Raw genomic sequence first — 18,990 nt, 5'->3', positions numbered from 1 at the left:
ATATCAGCCTTTAATATGAGATGTGTGTTGATTTTAACCTTTTTAATGTTTTGAAACGCTTTACATTTTAAGGCAAACCACCCTAAACCATTTAGAACGGGTAATATAGATAGTAATATGCTTTAATAAGCTCGGTAATTATTCGGTTCTAAGTATGCAGACACAACTAATGCCCAGCCTTTCCGGGAAGGGAAAAAAAATGCTCTTTCCGAATTCCTTATATTTACTAGAAGAAAGGACGTCGTAAAGCCAAGCTCTACATCAGCGCCTCGCCCCAACCCCCGAGCCTATCCTGGCCCTTTCCTTCTTCCTCCATCTCCTCTTGTTGAGTTTATTATTTTACTTTCACTTCTGATTCCGTGTGGCTGTGACGGCCGCCTGCACCGCTGCCTCGCGCCTCGTTTCCTCTGGTCGCCCGCGCGGCGCGAATTCCGGGGATACGAAATCAACCGAGCGGGCTTCTCTGGTCGACGGAGAATTGGAACTCTGGACTTTACCGGGTGGATTACAAACGAGGGGTTTCACAGAAGGCGAAGCTTTTGGAGGCAACCAAGGGAAGGGACCTCTCTGGTGCAAAGGTACGGAAGGGGGTGGGAACGACATTAACGATGGAGGCAGTGTGGGATCCGATGCGTAGAAGCAATAGACGGAATGTTCAGGAATTCCGGAGTTCCGCAGTGGGGTAAAAAACAGTGACAGGTCCGGATTGCAGAGAAAGTAATAATTAAAATAAATAAATAAAATAAATTCTTACTATCATTCAGTAACGCTTAAAACAGTAATTAAAAAAGTAGCACTTTAAATGATTTTAAAATGATTTTAAAAATCGTAGTAAGTTGGCAGACCACACAGCAACGTTTGAGTGGTTGAACTGTAGTTTACTTCTTTATGGAGTAGTACATCTCACTGAATTTTTTTTTTTTTTTTGAGAAAGCAGGGATAAGATTGCTCTAGTACATGCTTGCGTTTCCTGCATAGTACTGTTTTAAAGTTGGTTGAGCTACAATTTTGTTAAGTGTGTTTTTTTAAGCAAATGACAGTTGGTTGAATTACATATAGCACTAAAACATAAACCATAATTTACTAGTCACAGTGAATATATTCACCTATTACAGTAAGCCCGAAACAAGTAAAGCGCATTACGATGTGAGAATCCAGCTAGAAAGCTAAGCTAAGCAGGAGATAATTTACACTTGATTCCTCAACCTACAGTTTTAATTTTATTTATTTATTTATCACATTTGTACAGCTGCCCGCCTCACATAGTGACTCTGGGCAGCATACATAGTAAAAACAGTCCAAACGCATAAAAACCATTTAAAAACAACCAATTTAAAATTAAAAGATAGAACCAAGATAAAAAACAAAATGGCAAAAAAGCATACAAGAGAGTGCATTCAATTAACTGCCCTACAGCCATCCATCAGGCTCCACTGTATCGAGGGATCCCCAAGCCAATGACAGAACCATGCTTTAAGGGCCTTCTGGAAGGCCAACAGGGCTGGGGCTAGGCTCACCTCTGGCGGAATGACGTCCCACAGGATGGAGTCCATGGCAGAAAAGGCTTTCCTCCTAGGTCCCACCCAATGAAACTCCCTGGCCGATGGGACCTATAACACGCCTCTCCTGCCAGACCTGAGGGGATGGGTAGATGTAACCAGGGAGAGGTGGCCCCTCAAATAACCTGGTCCCCAGAAGCAAACTGGCAACGAGTGCAGCTCGTGAAGCAGAGGTGTAACCTGTTCAGTTCTTGGAACACACATAACTCCCAGGTCCCTTTTACACATACTATTTCCCAGTCTAGACCACAGCCTCAGTACTCCCTGGAAGTCTCCCATCCAGGTACTAACCAGGTGCAACCTAGTTAGCTCTGTGCCCAGACAAAAATCAGCCATGTGCTGCCATCTGCTTCGCTGATTCTTGTCTCTGAGATGAATGTATTGCCAAAGGAAACATAAGATCAGAACTTCCTCTTGGGATTTTTAGATAAAGAGCTGGCTTTTGACAGATCGCCCACCTCCTTCAGCTCTAAAAACCAACATACGGAAGGAATAAGAATAGAATTGTTAATTAATTAATTAATTGATTAAATTTGTATGCAGCCCATCTCCCCCAACAGGTGACTCTGAGTGGCTCACAGTTAAAACCAAAAACCCAAGTCATTAAAAAAAATACCATATAAATAATTAAAATTAATTAATCAATTAAAATCCAACTATAAAACAATCCCAAGACACATTAGTTTAATAAATTAGTTGGGGCATGAAGAGTATAGAGATCATTGGTAGAGTAGCAATATTGAGTAAGACTATAAAAAGGAGAAGGGAGGGAAGAGAAAGGAAGCTTTGTTTGGTGTTTCTGGCTCAACAAGAGGTGGTCTGTATGTATCTGTATATGTTTAATTTTAGCGGCTTGTGGCTTTAAGCCTAGGGTGACAATTATTTTGAAGAGCTGAAAGTGGCTTGCTAGAAGAACCCTTCTACAGTACTGCATTCAGTGAAATTGACAAGTGGGAGTAGGATCATGCTCATAAGGAATCCTGCCTATGTGTGCCACCCATAATAAATCTTTCCTTTTACAAATACAAGGTCAGAAAGAAGCATGGCTACCATGCACATTAGACTGGTAGTATGGTGGGGCAATTCTTCCGGTGTTTGGTGAACAGAGGGTAGGAAGTTGTCTGAATGCCTGTAGAGGCTTTGCTTCCTGTTGAAACCAAGGCCTGAGAGGACAGTTGCTGTGGATGTTTTAATAGAGACCAGGAATGCAAGCCATTCCTCCTAAACCCAAGCTTCCCTTTGTTAGTTCTCTGTGTGTTCCAGCTGTGTTCTGGGGTGGAGGATGCTTCTTCTGTTATATTTTCTGAAATACATTGCAGCTACCAACCCATTCAACTCTGTACAATGGTGAGGAGCAAAATGTTTTGGACCAGTTCTAACTCTTCTTGCTCTTTCACTTCCAATCAAAGAAGTATTGTAGAACAGAAACTGTTCTCTTTTGTGATACGTGTCAGGAAGCTGTGACAACTTTCTGGGGGTGTAGTTGCAGAGATTGTAAAACTTATCTGTATTATACAGTGTCCCCAGAAGGTTAATTTCAGGATGCTAGAATACACTGTGCTCTTTATATGAATAGAAGGAGCTTCCTGGCCAAATATCCTGTTTGTCCTCCATGCTGTAAAAGGTCTTCATGTGGAGGATTGAGACCCACAAATGGGCCATACTATGACTAAGTTGTGTTTGTGTAGCACGCTAACCCAGAAACCATAGTTTACAAATCATATGGCTAAATCAAAACCAAATAAATTGCATTATATGGTTTGGGGATAGCATGTCACATGAACAGAGCTACTTGGTTTAGCATGTTGCAACCAGAGCTATGCAATCATCACTGTGTTATTCAGTCTGGTCTTTTTGTATCTTTTAAAGAAAAACATCTGGATTTCCATCTTGTGCTAAGTTTATGTTATCTGTAATGATTGATGTAACATGATATATGACACTCATTGTGATTTCCAAGCCATGGCTTATGGCTTTATTCAGTTTGTGAACTCAGCTGTTGTCACCTATTCAACAAGTTATGATCAAAATAAATCAGTGCAAAAACATCCCAAGACCCCCTGAGATCTCATTGTCAGATGGGTTGGCAATATACACAGCAGTGCCTGAAACAAAGCCATGATAACATCAACATGATGACATTATTATTTAAATGCCACAATTACATACTTGTTACAATGTCTCACATAAGAACATCAGTTATGGCATTTGCATGATGACATATCATACATGTCATAATTTCCCATCCCTTCAGAGACCCATATGAATATGTGTCTCTTCACTCCGTTCAAAATGAGCTTTACTGTACATGTGGTCTCTTTGCCTGTTCTGCTGAGCCCCTTCCACCAATACTTCCTTGTTGGCACCATTACTGAAGGACTCAGTTAAAGGACAAACGCACTGCTTATAGGCAGGTTCAGTAAAATTCAAGAAATGAACTCCACCAAACCTCCTAACAAGGTTACTGTAACTTGAGTTACTTGAATACTTTTCCCCTCACCCACAAAGAAACATTGGATTGCCCAATATTTATTCTCAAATATGCCTCTGCGGTATGAGCATTTCTCAATAATTATAAGTATTTTGCCAACATGAATAGGGTGATGAAATAAGCCTCTTCTCTGCAGAGAGACACATCCTGAGATTGTTAAAAGAATATGGGTGGAGAACGTTGGCTTCAAAGTGGTACCCAATTGCAGATGAGTTCCAAATGTTCACAATTCAGGGTCTCTTCCTCTCTGAATGTTGACATGGTCTAGCACTACCACACAGTTCCCCCTATTAAAACATAGGTTGCCCCAGGCCAGCCTCCTGCATCTCAGGGGATCCAGGTAGAAGAGAAAGCAGGAGGCACAGGATTTTGCTTGTATTGTTTTGTAGTGGCCACCAATATCTTTGTGGGTTCTTTTTTCAAAGCTTCTTAGTCTGGTGACCACTACCCCATCTTATGGTAACAAATCCTATATTTAAACTGTGTGCTGCTTAACACCATTATGAGTCAGACTTCATTATCTCACTTCCCCTTAGGACATAAGATCTTAAAATGTATTTGCTGTTGCAAAAATCAATGGAAAAATCATGCTTGTATCCCCTGGCAAACAGTCTTCAAGGGCTGAAATTTTGGCCTGATGGGCTGTAGAGATACAGGTAGTCCCCGGGTTAAGAATGCCTGGGTTACAGATGACCCATAGTTAAGACAGAGCCTATTGCAGCAGATTCGAGTTATGTACACAATGATTTTGAGTTAAATACACAATGGTTTGAGTTCATTACACAATACTACTTATACAATAATACTGTTCCAGTTTACATACCAACTCAACTTAAGGACAGACCTTGGGAACGGAACTCATTCTTAAATTGGTGACTACCTGTACTAGGTCTCCTTCAGAAATAGGCTGTGGGTTCCTTGCTAGATATTTGCTTTCTTTTTTACAGGAACCCTCCAGTCCTTTTTGTTGTTGTTGTTAGTTTCTTTGCAAAATAACAATTGTACAGGCAATGTTCACTTAGCTCATATGAATGAGCACTGGGCTCGTGTACGCTCTTAACTGCTCAACACTCGAGGCAGAAAACCAACAGTGAACTGTTAATTGCTTAATGGTTATTGTCTTGTGTGGACTGCATAGCCTTTGATGGTGGCTGGAATTCTTACAAAGCTCTGTTGTGTTAAGAGATGGACTTTGGTATGATTCAGCAAAACATGGCCTTTTATATTACAGAATTAAGTAAGACTGTACACTTGGAATCGCTTAGCCCAGATTAGATATGCCTTGATCATTGAAATAATCTGAGTAAGTGAAGATGTGTGAGGCACAGGAATCTAGTTTGTTTTTTAAAGCAAAGATAAAAATACCCCCCCCCATTTTTCAAGCTAATTTAGTGTGTGTATTTCTGATACTCTTATTTACAAAATAACAATTGTACAGGCAATGTTCACTTAGCTCATATGAATGAGCACTGGGCTCGTGTACGCTCTTAACTGCTCAACACTCGAGGCAGAAAACCAACAGTGAACTGTTAATTGCTTAATGGTTATTGTCTTGTGTGGACTGCATAGCCTTTGATGGTGGCTGGAATTCTTACAAAGCTCTGTTGTGTTAAGAGATGGACTTTGGTATGATTCAGCAAAACATGGCCTTTTATATTACAGAATTAAGTAAGACTGTACACTTGGAATCGCTTAGCCCAGATTAGATATGCCTTGATCATTGAAATAATCTGAGTAAGTGAAGATGTGTGAGGCACAGGAATCTAGTTTGTTTTTTAAAGCAAAGATAAAAATACCCCCCCCCCATTTTTCAAGCTAATTTAGTGTGTGTATTTCTGATACTCTTATTTACTTGGCAGAAAGTGCATTTTGATCATTATCAGCTGGAGCTTCTGCTTGGGTTTAAAAATCTGGGTATAAAAGTTGTGAGACTGGATGTAAACAAGATCTGTCTGAACTATGTAAGTGTTGGCAAAAAAAGAAGGAAAACAGATGAATCCTGTTCCAGTTAAGAGGTCAGGGTGCTGCAGTCCAAATAAAGCAAGCCAAATCAAAAGATGAAATCATTCTCAAGTTGGGCTATATCTACAACTATTCAGCTTATTAAAGCACCCCCCCCACACACACACACTACCAAAACATTCTGAACTGAAATACTCTAAATGTTTACTTCATTAGTAAATTGGTACCCATCTTTTTGTTTGGCTTATTAATAATTAAAAACAATAAAATCACACAGCCAGCAAATCAGCCCAGAACAAATGATCAGAACAGTTCACAAATGTTTTGAGAAGTAAAGCAGCTCTTCAGGGGCCAGTAAAATCATTTAAGCAGAACCAAAACATATGGTTCTCAACTCAGTGACAAGGTTTGGATCTTGTGCTAAGCCAAGCTGTAGTTTGTTTGGGTTGGCTCAACGTGTACGCTTGTGACCACTGCAAATCTTACCAGCACTGTGTGATCTTGAAGAAAGCCAGTAGGAGTCAGACCTAGGTAGTGTTGGATAGAAGGCCACCAGGAAATCCCTGGACTATAGATTAGTCTGGGAATTTAAAAAATTGAAAGAAGACTTCTGCATTGCTGCCAAAAACCCAACACGGAGTCCAGCTTAACTCATAGGAATTGGCCTTTTTTACCCACTACAGTATGTGGGCTACTGGTCTCCCTCCAGCACTAACCTTCTATTCAAGCCTGCCTTTGCAGTTGTAAAGAAGCCCAGCTTTAAAAAAAAAAAGTTAATAAATACATTTGTAGGTTGCTACATTTTGCAGCTGTAACCAAATTTAGTCAGGAAGATTTGCATGGAATACACATTGCTCTGCCTCAAGCAAGGACGCGATGGGTGTTCAGGAGGACAACATCTAGAGAACAGCCAACCCAATCTTTACTGCAGTGTTCTTCTTTCCCCCTGTGCTATAGGGAGGTCAGAAAAAGATCAGTTCTTGGGCAAATTGGAAGTGTATAAGTAAATATTGAAAGTGGGGATTGGACTCTGGTGCTATGTATTAATTGTGCAAAAGAATGAATTCCCAAAGAGGCTAGAAAAATACCTAATGAAATACAGCTGTCAACAGGTCTGGTTCCAGGCAAGTGCTAAAAGTGATTGATGTAGCTGTTTGTATTTGTCCAGCAGCCTGCCTCTCATATAGGCTGAGCAGCCTTGCTGGCTCCCATAGAGGAAGTGAAAGAAGAGAAAGCTATGGGAGTGTTTGCTGGTTGCTTGGAGAATTAGTTTAATTTCTTACAGAGTTTTTTCAGAGTGGTTCCCGTGATGACCTTTTATTACTCCAAACGTAATAAATCTTTTGGGCTTAATCTTTTGGCGGGTGGGCGCTGTCTTCTGTTGTTAAGTTTTGTCTTGGTTTTAACTGGCTATTGTTTAAGAATTTATATTGAATTTTATTATATACTGTGAATTTTCTGTTTTGGTTGAAGTGTCAGTTTGGAGTAGCGGCTAAGGCGCCAGGCTAGAGACCAGGAGTTCTAGTCCCGGCTTAGGCACGAAGCCAGCTGGGGGACCTTGGGCCAGTCGCTCTCTCTCAGCCCTGGGAAGCAGGCAAGGGCAAACCCCTTCTGAAAAACCTTGCCAAGAAAACTGCAGGGACTGGTCCAGGCAGTTGCCAAGAGTCAACGCTGACTTAAAGACACAAATTTCCCTTTTCCCCCACTATATTTGATCCATCCTAATAAGTTTTGTCAGGCAACACAGAAATGCAGCAAATAATTAATTGACATATTAATTGACAATGAATAAATAGTTCAAAATAAGGTTTCACTCCATTTCTAAATCATCTCTCTTGTTGTTCCAGCATGCTTCCAGGGACCTGAAACATTAAAGTTTCAGGTTAAAAAGGCAGATGGGAATGTGATGCGTGTGTAGAACTAAGAGCAAAGGCAAAATCAAAGGTATTCCATAAATGCTGACAAAGTAGAGTTGGGCATCAAAACGGAACATTGGCATCCCGCCAGCCAAAGTCGTATAATTTTGTTTGAAATAAATGCCATAATTAAATTGTAACTTGGTAGTGTATTCGAGAAAATAGAGAAATGCTGGCGACCCCATAAATGGGAGAATCAGGTTTTGTTGTTTCATTGTGGTTTGGGATCACTTCATAGAACTAGCTACCCTTTTTATTCTCAGAGGGAAAGGGTGGGTAGAGATACTTTCATTGTTGCTTGCAGTCCTTTCTGGAAGTTGAGAGGCTTTCCTCGAATTGTCTGGAGATTGCAGACAATTGAGCAACATCATGTGTTTGCTGTTCCCGCAGTTGTGATGCTGAGTTTGGATCTGAGTCTTTCCAGTGATGTCAGCAAGGAGAATTGCTGTGTAATAATGGGGTTAAAATCTCCTGATACAGACCACATACTGTTCTGTAGCGTATCTTGAAATAGCATATCCTCTTACCCTTTCTAGTAGCAGACTCTGCCTGGTTTATGGAAAACAACAAATCAGTCATTCAGAGCTGTTTCACCTTTCTCTGGGGTTCAAAGAGCGTGAAGCTCCTGAGTCAGTTCCTGTTGGATTTAATTTCCTTTGGAAGGAAGAGAGCATAAGAATTGGGTGGTGGTGTTTGTGATATTATTTCTTTACAGATATACAAGCGGAGCAGAAGTGGAGTCAAAGAGGCACTTCTACTGGGCATGTTTCTGTTACTCTAGATCTGTTCCCCAGACAGAGTTTCTGCACTGTCGGTATCTCTTCAATTTGCTGCTCATTGTAGTTTGGAACAATGTCAAAATCTTCTTTCTTCACAAGCTGGGTGCTAAACAATGGTTTGGTTTAATCTTGGTTTGTTGCATAAGCCACAGTAGCTGGGGTCAGCAGTGTACCAAGCCAAAAACCATAATGGCTGAATTCATACAATATGTTAAACCAAAACCAAACAAAACATATTATGTGAGAACCAGCCATTCATACATACTTATACCTAACTAAGACTGTTTTCTCACTAGTTACTCAAAGCATCTACTGACACCCAGCCATTGCTGGGAGGCTAACCTCATTACTTATATCAGTACAATGATGATTGACTAATACTATAAATCAACTACTCACTCAAATCATTCACTCATGATTTATCTCTATAAATCATGAGTGAGGAGTAGCCTGTTGGTTTGATACCACTTTTCCTAACTCTGTTTATGTCCAAATATCTATTGAAGTATTTGAATTATTTACCACCAGAGGCTAACAGGATAGCTGAGGCTGATGGGAATTGAAGTGTAAAAAGTCTGAGGGTCAGTATCCTAACCATTAACTCCATTCAAGATATCTAACCATCCATCTTCCTAATGAAAGACATGCTCAGTTAATGGCGTCTATATTTTATTATGGTAATCAGCATCAAAATAATGTGGTTTATAGCTAGGGAAGCCCCAATTGCACTTACCTTTTAGTACATTAACCTAAGTTACAATCTCACCTGGAATTTCTTGTGTGAAAGCCTCGTTGATATTAATGGAGACTACATGGATTTGCAGTACAGTGGTTTGCATCCATTCTAGGTCAACCTTCTTCAGCTAGGCATCCTCCAGATATAGTGGAATGCAGTTCTCACTTCAGCATCTGGAAGAGGTCAAGCAGGAAAGGCTTCTTGATTTGCTCTGTCTCTTTGGGTACAGATTTTTGTCTCCCATACTTTCTTTTTGATGCACAAATATTATTGCAATTCTGTGTTAAACTAGAGCTCTAGATCCCTATTCTTGAAATGTGGCCCAGGAGGAGAGAAAGGATGGACGTGAATGTTTTTATACTAAATATTTGGATAAGGGTTCCTAAAAATAGATGGAAAGAAGGATAGATTCTCTGACTGGATAGTCTGAAGAAAAATTCTACTTGAATCTCATGGGATAGCTCAGTGGCAGAACAAGTTGAAAGACACATATACAAACAAATTTGGGGTTGAGATTTACTCCATCTGATGGGGATAAAAAACTGTTTTTTCTATATTTGCCTGTGGATTAAGTGTAGATCCTAATCTTGTCCCAAGAGTATATGATTAAAACAGGGTGACAATTTATCTGTCACTAATAATCTACAGATTGGGTTCACAGATTGTGCTAAACCATGGTTTGCTAGGTCATGGTTTGTTTAACCATGGCTATTGAATCCATCACCACCAGATAAGTTCAAACATTGATTGCACTGACTCATAAAGTATGGCTGACAAACCACAAGTTTAAACCTCACTTTGCACAATATGTTAAGGCAAAGCCACATTAAGAGGTAGCAGAGTAAATGAAACCAGCAGATAGGGGGAGATTTCTAAGCCAGAAATTAGACAAAAATGTATACAGTTCCCGTTATTGTTATTATTGTTAATTAAAAATGGCTGGAGAAATGGAAAAATAGCTGGAGGAAGATAAAAGCTGCCTCACGCATTTCTTCCCAATATCTTGGCTATTCAAGTAGAATGTGGTCTGTTCCCACAGTTTCCCCAGGAAATTGTTACATGTCCTGTGCATAATGGTTGATTTGCCATCGATATTATTGGACCAGGGGAGTATCTGACAGATAGAGCTTCATCCCTTTCATTTCTTATCAAATACCACAGAAATTTGGCAAGATAGCCTCTCATGACAGGAGATGCTGGTTCTCCTGGATAGTTATATTGTATGCACATTTGCACGGAGTCAGGTATTTTAAAGGGGAAGACTGTTGGAACTTCTAAACGTAGAGAGATACCAGGGTATGTGCTCCTTTTTATATGGTGCTTCAGGACTTTTGCTTTGTCTACAAAAAAAGGGTATATTTGGACCATTTTGCCCCCAGAGGTGAGACGGGCCCCCTCACTCCCGGCCTTTCAGGGGGACTTGAAGACCTGGCTCTGCCGTCTGGCCTGGGGTGGGGAGGGAGATCATCAGATATGGGGTTGGCTAGCTCCCTAGAGGCCTGGTGTTGCTTCCATCAGCCTCCTGGATTTTTCCTCTTCCTTTTACTCTGTGTAAATGCGTTTTTTATAAATTTTAACTGTATATTTATTTATTGTTTTAATATGCTGTAAGCCGCCCAGAGTCCCCCGTTGGGGGGAGATGGGCGGGGATAAATTTAATAAATAAATAAATAAATAAATATTTTGAGACGTAGCATCATTAAATAATACATTAGAATCTTCATTTGCTTTCTGGAGTACTATCTCAGATATCACAGTCCACCTGCTACACTTTGTACTTTTGCTTCTTTCACAAGCTGAGCCCCTTTAAAGGCTGCTGCATTATGCACCCAACATTGCAAAAGAAACATTCCACATTATGGAGCTAATATACTTGAAGCTACACTTTATGATGCTTTGCATGTTCCTGCCCCATACTCACTCTCCTACCCCAAATTGAAATATGTTTGAATAATATTCTTAATTTTCCCTGTATTTGGATTATAAAACTTAATAAAATGTATGAGCTTGATAAGATGACATCAGTGTCTGGAGTAACACTATTAAAGTCTTCTACTATTTTTTTAAAAAATTGTTGCAGTGTGATATCTGAGGAGAGTTTTGTCTAATTTCTTCATTCATGATTAGGGTATTAGTGAAACTGAATGGATCTAAAACTTACCAAAAATCTTGAGACCATAGAGTGAAAGAGTTGCGCAATTGGAAAAGTCTGCAAAGATAACCTAGTCCAGTGGTTCTAAACTTTGATCCAATTACCCTTTTTCCTGATCTCAAATAATGTTATTACCCCAACAAAAAAAACCCAGACTCTGTTGTTTTAGACAAGCTCTTGGCAGCAGCAGTCCCAAACTGGATCCTCAACTCACAAACAAGCAATTACAAATTGTTCCATTACCCCAGGATATGCCCAAATTACCCCTGTGGGGGTAATAACCCCCAGTTAAGAACTGCCCATCTACAAGGTTGAGTCCAACCTTCTACAGTGTTCTGATAAATCAACTAAACTATTCTTGAGAGATGGTTGTCCAGTTTCTTCTTGAAAATCTTCAGAGTGGAGAATTTTCAACCTACATTGGTAGACTGTTCCAGCATTGTACAGATCTTACTGTCAGGAAGTTTTTCCTTATTTTTAAATCTAAGTAGTTCCAACTTATACCCAATATTTATGGTCCTAGTTTCTGTGGCAGTGGAAAATAATTTCTGAGTAACTTCTCTATGGCACCCTTTTATGTACTTGAACAGTGATACCATATTTTTCCTCAGTCTTCTTTTCTCCACACTGAACATCCCCAGTTCCTTCAGTCTGTCTGATAGGGCATATCCTCAAATCCCTTTATCACTTTTGTTGCCATCCTCTGAACCTGCTCTAACCTATCACTCTCCGTTTGGAAATGTGGTGCCCAGAATCAAGCACAGTACCACAGGTACGGTTTCACTGGTGCAGAGTAGAGGGGAATAAGGACCTTACATGTGTTTTATAGTGCTTCTAACCACAGCCTAAAATTGCATTAGCTCTTCTTACAACTGTCTCATCCTACTGTCTCATGTTTGGCTTGTTGTTAGTGACCATACCCAGTTCCTTCTCCAAGATACTGCTTCCAAGCCATGACATCCTATATGTGTGGTTTATATTTTTCTTTCCTGCATGTAATACTTTGTGTTGCTCCCTGTTGAAAGACATCTTGCGTCTCTCAGCCTAGTCGACTAACCTGCCCAGATTAGACTGAATCTCCTTCTTTCTTCCTGGGTCTTGGCCAAATCTCCTAGTTTTTGTCATCTGCACATTTGAGAAGCAGTATGAAAACAAGTTAGGAAAGTACAGTATGCACAGCATGGCTTCTGGAATTCTTTCCGACTCTTTTAAAAACAGTGGCTATTGGAAATACATCTGTATTTTCTTCATAATAGTGTAAGACGTGCATCTCTGTACGTGTGTTTTCCTCACATCGCACCTGTTTGTGTGCATTAGGAAGAACAGGACTGGACCATGTGACTTTTGAAATCTTGCCATCTTCTTAACAGCATCTCCATCATGTAACTGGGAAGGAAGGGGCTTAAGAATGGAGCAGTCATCAGCATTCTAGTCCCTGCCCATCTGCTTCTCCCATAGGAATGCATTGGGGGATTTTGGGGGGGGGGATATTTTTCCTCAATCCTCAGCTGGACCCATCCCATTTTCAAACATAGACTTTCTTTTGCTTGCTTCTTCTTCCATACCAAATTTGGTCCCATTCTGTTATGTTTTTGGAGAATTATCCTGCTGATGGGTAGAAAGACACACACAGAGTCTATTTATATCTCTCTTTTCACAACATTCTGTTGGGTTGAAAAGAATACAGACAAGAGAAGCATCTTCCTATGAGCAAAACACTATTTTTGTCCTGGCTTGTGAGTTGGTTAGGAATAAGGTTGGGAAGTGAAGATTCTTACAATAGTGAGGACATTATCTGTAAGATAGTGTCCAAGATATCTGTAAGATAGTGTCTAAGATAAACATTATCACTATACTTACAAACGTGTGGACACTATCTTACAATTATCTTACAAGAATTCTTACAATAGGACACTGTCAAATTCAGATTAGTTGTTTCCCTGATTTGGGGGAAATAACCTTAGCTAAAATCTGAAGCTAGGTAGGTAGGCTGGGGGAATTTACTCATCTCCAGCAATGTCTTTGCAGTGCAGATCTGGCCTCAGTTACGGTTTATATCAACTGCCCCACCTTGCCTTAATGAGGTTCCCACTTACCTTTTCAAAATCAGGCTGAACTCCTGCAGATGTTCCAAGATGGAGGGAGGGCTTTTGCCTGACTTGGAGAATACAACTCTAACGTGGGAAGTTTGCTTTTGGTGTAGAGTATTGTGTCAAAATAGCCATGCAGTTTGGCTTATGGTTTAGTGGAGTAGGTAGCCTTTTCAGCAACTGACAGTTTAACCAACCATTGCTTACCATTGCGCGACATCTCTCTGGGTTTGCTTTCAAAGGTGGATTTTTGCCACAACGTTCCATAGCAGATAGACTAGTAAACACAAGAGTCTTGTGATAGCCCCAGTAGCCAAAGGCCAGGTAATGTAGGGGACTGTCTCTGCCCATACTATAAGATCAGACAGGGAAAGCATGGCACAGGTCCCATTGACTAAATGGTGCCATCTTGTAGAATCCCAGAGATGTGCCTTTTCTGTCACTGCTCCTGCCCTCTGGAATGCCATTCCACCTAAAGTATGTTCGGCCCCAATCCTGCTTCCCTTAAAAGCTTTTAAAACCTGACCTTTGATATGGACTAGCAGCCAAGGCAATTTACGATCCCACTTGACCAATGATGGGTGGCTGAAATTTTCTTCTTCATATATTTCCTCAACATATTGGTATTTCTTATCACCCTTTTAACTCTGTACGCCAATTTGAGTCTTTCTGATTTGGTCACCTTACAAACCTAACAAATTATTATAAAATTGTTATCATTACTAGTTGTTGCGTAGGCTTTGGTGGACTCTCAGATGCACAGCGAACAAGAAGTGTGCAGGGTGTGGCAGCTTACAAATATGGCTTTCTCTTTGGATGTTGCGTGCTGTTTTCAGCTGTGCGCGTTCCTCATTGCAGGCTTAGAGCTAAAAGCCTAGTCTGCAGAGGACCAAAGATCATAAGGTCAGTGTAAACAAGGCAGAAGAGAGACAATACAGCTGGACGGTTTGCTCAGTACGTTGCTCAGATGGGAATAGAGAGCTGAGGAAGTTTACATCAGGAGGGCTGCAGTGTTTGTGGCTTCTCTTTCCAGTCGGACACAAATCCTTTTCCTGTTGTGCGGTGACCAAAGCACAAAGATAAGCAACAGAGAAACAGGTCTTGCTTGCTTGCTTCCTTATTTCCCTGATGCAACTGAAGAACTGAACATCTGTATTTTTACAGCCCAGCAAGTCTGTTTGAGTGAGCAACACTGCATACTCTGACTTCCTGAGTCAACAGAACCGAACCCTTGTTTGTCTTTCCCCTAACTCCAAGTGTATCAGGATTCAAGGCAGATGGCTTCGTACCAGTCAAAGGACACTATGCAGCTGTTCTGCTTTTCCCTTCCTAATTTGTTTTCACTGTTGTAGTAATAAACAATACGAGAGAAGAGAGAGGGAAATACCGCAGGGCTACAATCTAGGGCAGTTCCATTTCATTTGACTGCATTTTAATTATTCTTGGAGAGTATCCTTGCTTCATATACAAACAACTGCATGTCCCCATTTGTTGTCCATCACACTGGCTTGCTAGAAGTTTAGCTAAAATATGATAAGCCTGATTCCCCCACCCTCCACTCTCCAAACTGTGCATGGCTAGTGGGACCTATTAGAGGTTAGCAGATTTTACTATGGGACAACTTGAGGACCTTTTTCTCCAGGAGGTGTGATGCAAGGGTGGGAAATGGGATTGGAGGAAGAATTGGAATAAGAATTGTCATAGCTGTATCCCCTTTTGCTGCTACAGATTTGTTAAATATTCAGTTTATAACTTAGCAGCATTGCTTCTACTGTTTGGACAATTATGTCATGTTCCCTAGGCTGGGAAAGGCAAAAATAGAGAAGGAACCTTGTTTTTCTTATGAGTAGTTGAAGCACAATAGTTGAACTTCAGGAGATCTATCCTGGATTTCTAGAGCTGCAATCTCAGTTTGAATGCTTTTTAGCTTGAGCTGGACTCAGATGCACATAATTTAGGAGATGGATGCATGATGGAAACAAGATGAACAAGTTTTGTTTTGAGGCACTTGCAATCTCTTTGGGATCTAGTTCAGGGTTGGAGCTAGCTTGCTGGAAACCAGCAATGCCACTAATGCTTTCTCCGTGCCAGGTGTAAAAAAGAAGCGTGAGGAATATTGAGCTTAATAGAATATACTGTACATATGTATGGTACTTAACATATTTAAGAAGTCACACCATTTTAAAGGAGACTCGAAACGTATTGGGATTCCATGAATCATCAGATGCACTGTGAAAATGAGAGGAAGCTGAATCAAGAGCAATTAAGAAGAAAGCAAGAGGATGCAACAAGCCTAATTTGCACATGCAGCTGGGAGCGTTGGATAACTCAGAGTTCACTGAGTACTTCTGCCTGAGGTATCTCAGTTCCCTACAAGAAATTGGATATAAAGCTTTTCCTTGCATGCATTTCTGCACTGGCTGGGTAAACCCTTTTTCCTGGATGTCCTTGCCTGCATCTCATCCCCAGCCTGGGAATGAGACATTTTTTTAGTCTTTTTTGCCTATACTGGTATTATAGTAGTATTTCCCCCCTTCTTTTAACACCATCTGAGGACAGCTTCAAAGTTTTGCCTTAGAGAACAGTTCTCAAACTTTGCAGGGCCCCAACCCCCTAAAAGGATAGAACTAATGATTTCACTGGGGATAGGGGTGGGCATGAAATAAAAAGACCTTTTACTTTTAATAATTAAATTTGAATCTGACTATCACCAGGGGTTCTCAAACTTTGGAGGACTGTAACTTCTTGCGGGCTTGCATAGGCAAAATGGGAAATGGAGCCCAGAATGAGTCTTGACAATGTTCCCACTTGGCCCGTGCAAGCTTGATCAGGTTTTAAAATTATTTGTTTATTGTGACTTGCCCCCAGTTGTTGTGTCCCAACCCATAGTTTCAGAACCCCTGCCTTACAGGAAAATCAGGTGACTACCAGCAAATGGGAACAGTGGCACTAGAGGCGGGATAGAAATCAGCAGCATAGCTTTCTGCCAACTCAAGGATGGGTGGAGAGCATTTCCCTTCAGAGAAATGCCGAAAAGATAAAACAAATTGGCTGCAGTTCAGTGTTTGGCATTCAGGGATTCAGTTCATGCCATAAACTAAGCCATAGGCTGATTTGCTTGGAATTAATGTTGTTGAATCCAGCTGTTTGTGGTTTGAAAACTGGTGGCACAGTACATAAGTCCTAACAATATATCTGCAGAATAAATAGACTTGATAAGAGGTTGGCTGACTCAATCATAAGACTCTGGGCCATGAACAACAAGAGAAAAACAAATTTAAGCCCCAATCTCATTAAACAGCCCCAATGACATCAAATGGCTGCCCACAATTACACTATGAGCCAAAGGTTTATTGAAGAAAAAATGATTTTCAGAGTTATTCAGAATACAAGGAGGGTTGAAGCTATGGATACCTTCATGGGTAGCGTGTGCAGGAGATACAACAAAAAAGCCTTGACTTCTAGCCCAGACTCCTTTCACCTTACATGGGATGAAACTCTTAGAAGATCCTCTCTTGATGTTCAGACTAGATTGGCAGAATCATGCTTGACAAGGTTCTTTGTATGGTGTTTTTAATGCTAGAATTCAGGGTAAAGTACAAAAACTAGAAACTGTGATAAAAAAACCTTCTATCCCTCATTTGTTAAGTAGTTCATAGGGTAGAATCTCCTCAAACCGCATTAATCTCTTCTTCCCAAGCTTTTTCCTGCCTGTGCTGAGCTGAAATGTATGAGATAAGCTACCAACAAACCCTTCTCTTATCTCTTGCTGGTTTGTGTTAATCATTCCTCTTGTTATTTTTCCAGCCTTCCTCCAATCCATCATACTTTCCTACAGTATAGGGAAGTTTGGAGGCAAGACTAAAGTTGTCAAGCACAGTTGCCTTGAGTGATTTTTTTTCAAGCAAAGACTCACCACCACTTTCTTCAAAGTAGATAGCAAGCAGCCAAGAGAAACATGGCTCTAACACACAGGAGGCAGAGCAAATCTTATAGAGAACCTTATCCATTTCTTGTGTGTTTGTGTGTGTTTTGGTAAATTGTGAACAATTTTGTTGACCTCAGACAATTGTTATTTGAATTGTTGTGAATTTTATTACTTGGTTTTAATTCGTGTGCCACCTAGAGTCATTGTTATGAGATAGGCAGGTATACAAATCATTTAAATAAATAAACAATCATGGCACCTCCTTGGCATCATAGCTGCTGCCGCCGGACCTAAAACTCAGGAAGACAATTTTCTAGCAGATGACATCCTAATCGCTGCCCAATTGGTTCTCAGTATTATACATCAGGTCTTTGGGTATTGTAGATGCAGCACCAAATTAACTACTCCATTACATTGTGCTTTAAATACTAGATAAGTGTTGGCTTTGAGTAGAAGCAACAGCAATTCAGTAACACAAAATTGCAGGATGAAGGGAATGTAAGAGGAAAGGTATTAAAAAGTGGAGGCCCTACAATAATCTTTCCTTTCCTCAAAGAAGGAGAACCCTAAATGATATTGCTTTGTCTCTTATCTATAATTTTGAGGTTCTTTGCTTTTCTTAATAAGAGGACACTGAGAACTTTTATAATAGAAGTAAAAATGTTGAATGTAAAAGTTTGAAGAGCCAGTCTACTAAATAAAAATTGAGGATCAATTTAATCCAACGTTCTCCTTCCCTTTGTTGAGGGGGAAGGAGGGCAGGGTTTGTCTCTGCTGTTCTATTTCAAGAGGACCTAATGTACTATGGAACTAATGGCCTTTGGTAATAGCTGGTTTCTATAACCTTTTTCTAAAATGCACTTTTGGAACTTAGAGAAAGCTGTGAATAAACTTTAGGATCTTGGCCTTGGCCAAAAATAAGAGGTAAATAACCAAAAACAGCAATGGCAATTGTAGTGTGCAAAGTGTTAGTTTTTACATTCTAAACTAGAGAAGAGCTTCTTGGAGGAAAAGACAGTCTACTCAAAAGGGATTCAAGCATTACAGGCCAGGAAAGCACTCTTCACCAGATAATTGCAAACTTTGGTGTGGAGTTGGGACTCAGTATGCCTTCTGTTGGAAAGACTTTGCTTAAGATGGATTTCTAAATTAGTATTTTTTGAAAAACGTCAATACTTTTCCTTTGCCCATGGCAATTAGTGTATATACATAGAATTACACCCCCCCCAGAAACTGATATTTTAAAATATAAATATATTTCACTTGTTATGAACTATTTTCCCTCTTTTTCTTTGTTTTGTTTTTCCTGTTGCATGTGTGTGCATATGTGTGAGTGTGAGAGAGAGACAGGAGGAGGAATTTGTGTTTGGGGAGAGA

General features: G+C 40.3%; 1 protein-coding gene across 2 annotated transcripts in view; it reads left to right on the top strand.

Moving 5' to 3' along the window:
* The first annotated feature begins 338 nt into the window (after window positions 1–338).
* Window positions 339–18,990, top strand: part of STAT6 (signal transducer and activator of transcription 6) — a 61,732-nt gene continuing 43,080 nt past the window's right edge. For both annotated transcript variants that reach the window (XM_007430701.4, XM_007430700.4), the window contains exon 1: window positions 339–578. The gene's annotated coding sequence lies outside the window, so the exon portion shown is untranslated. The remainder of the gene's footprint in view (window positions 579–18,990) is intronic.

Source organism: Python bivittatus, unplaced genomic scaffold (genome assembly GCF_059951505.1).
Source record: "Python bivittatus isolate LINGU-HERP-01145 unplaced genomic scaffold, Pbiv_v1 ctg000220_np1212, whole genome shotgun sequence".
Classification (NCBI taxonomy): Eukaryota; Metazoa; Chordata; class Lepidosauria; order Squamata; family Pythonidae; genus Python; species Python bivittatus.
The sequence above is the reverse complement of the archived record's forward strand: the minus strand, read 5'-3'. Positions and strand labels throughout refer to the sequence as shown.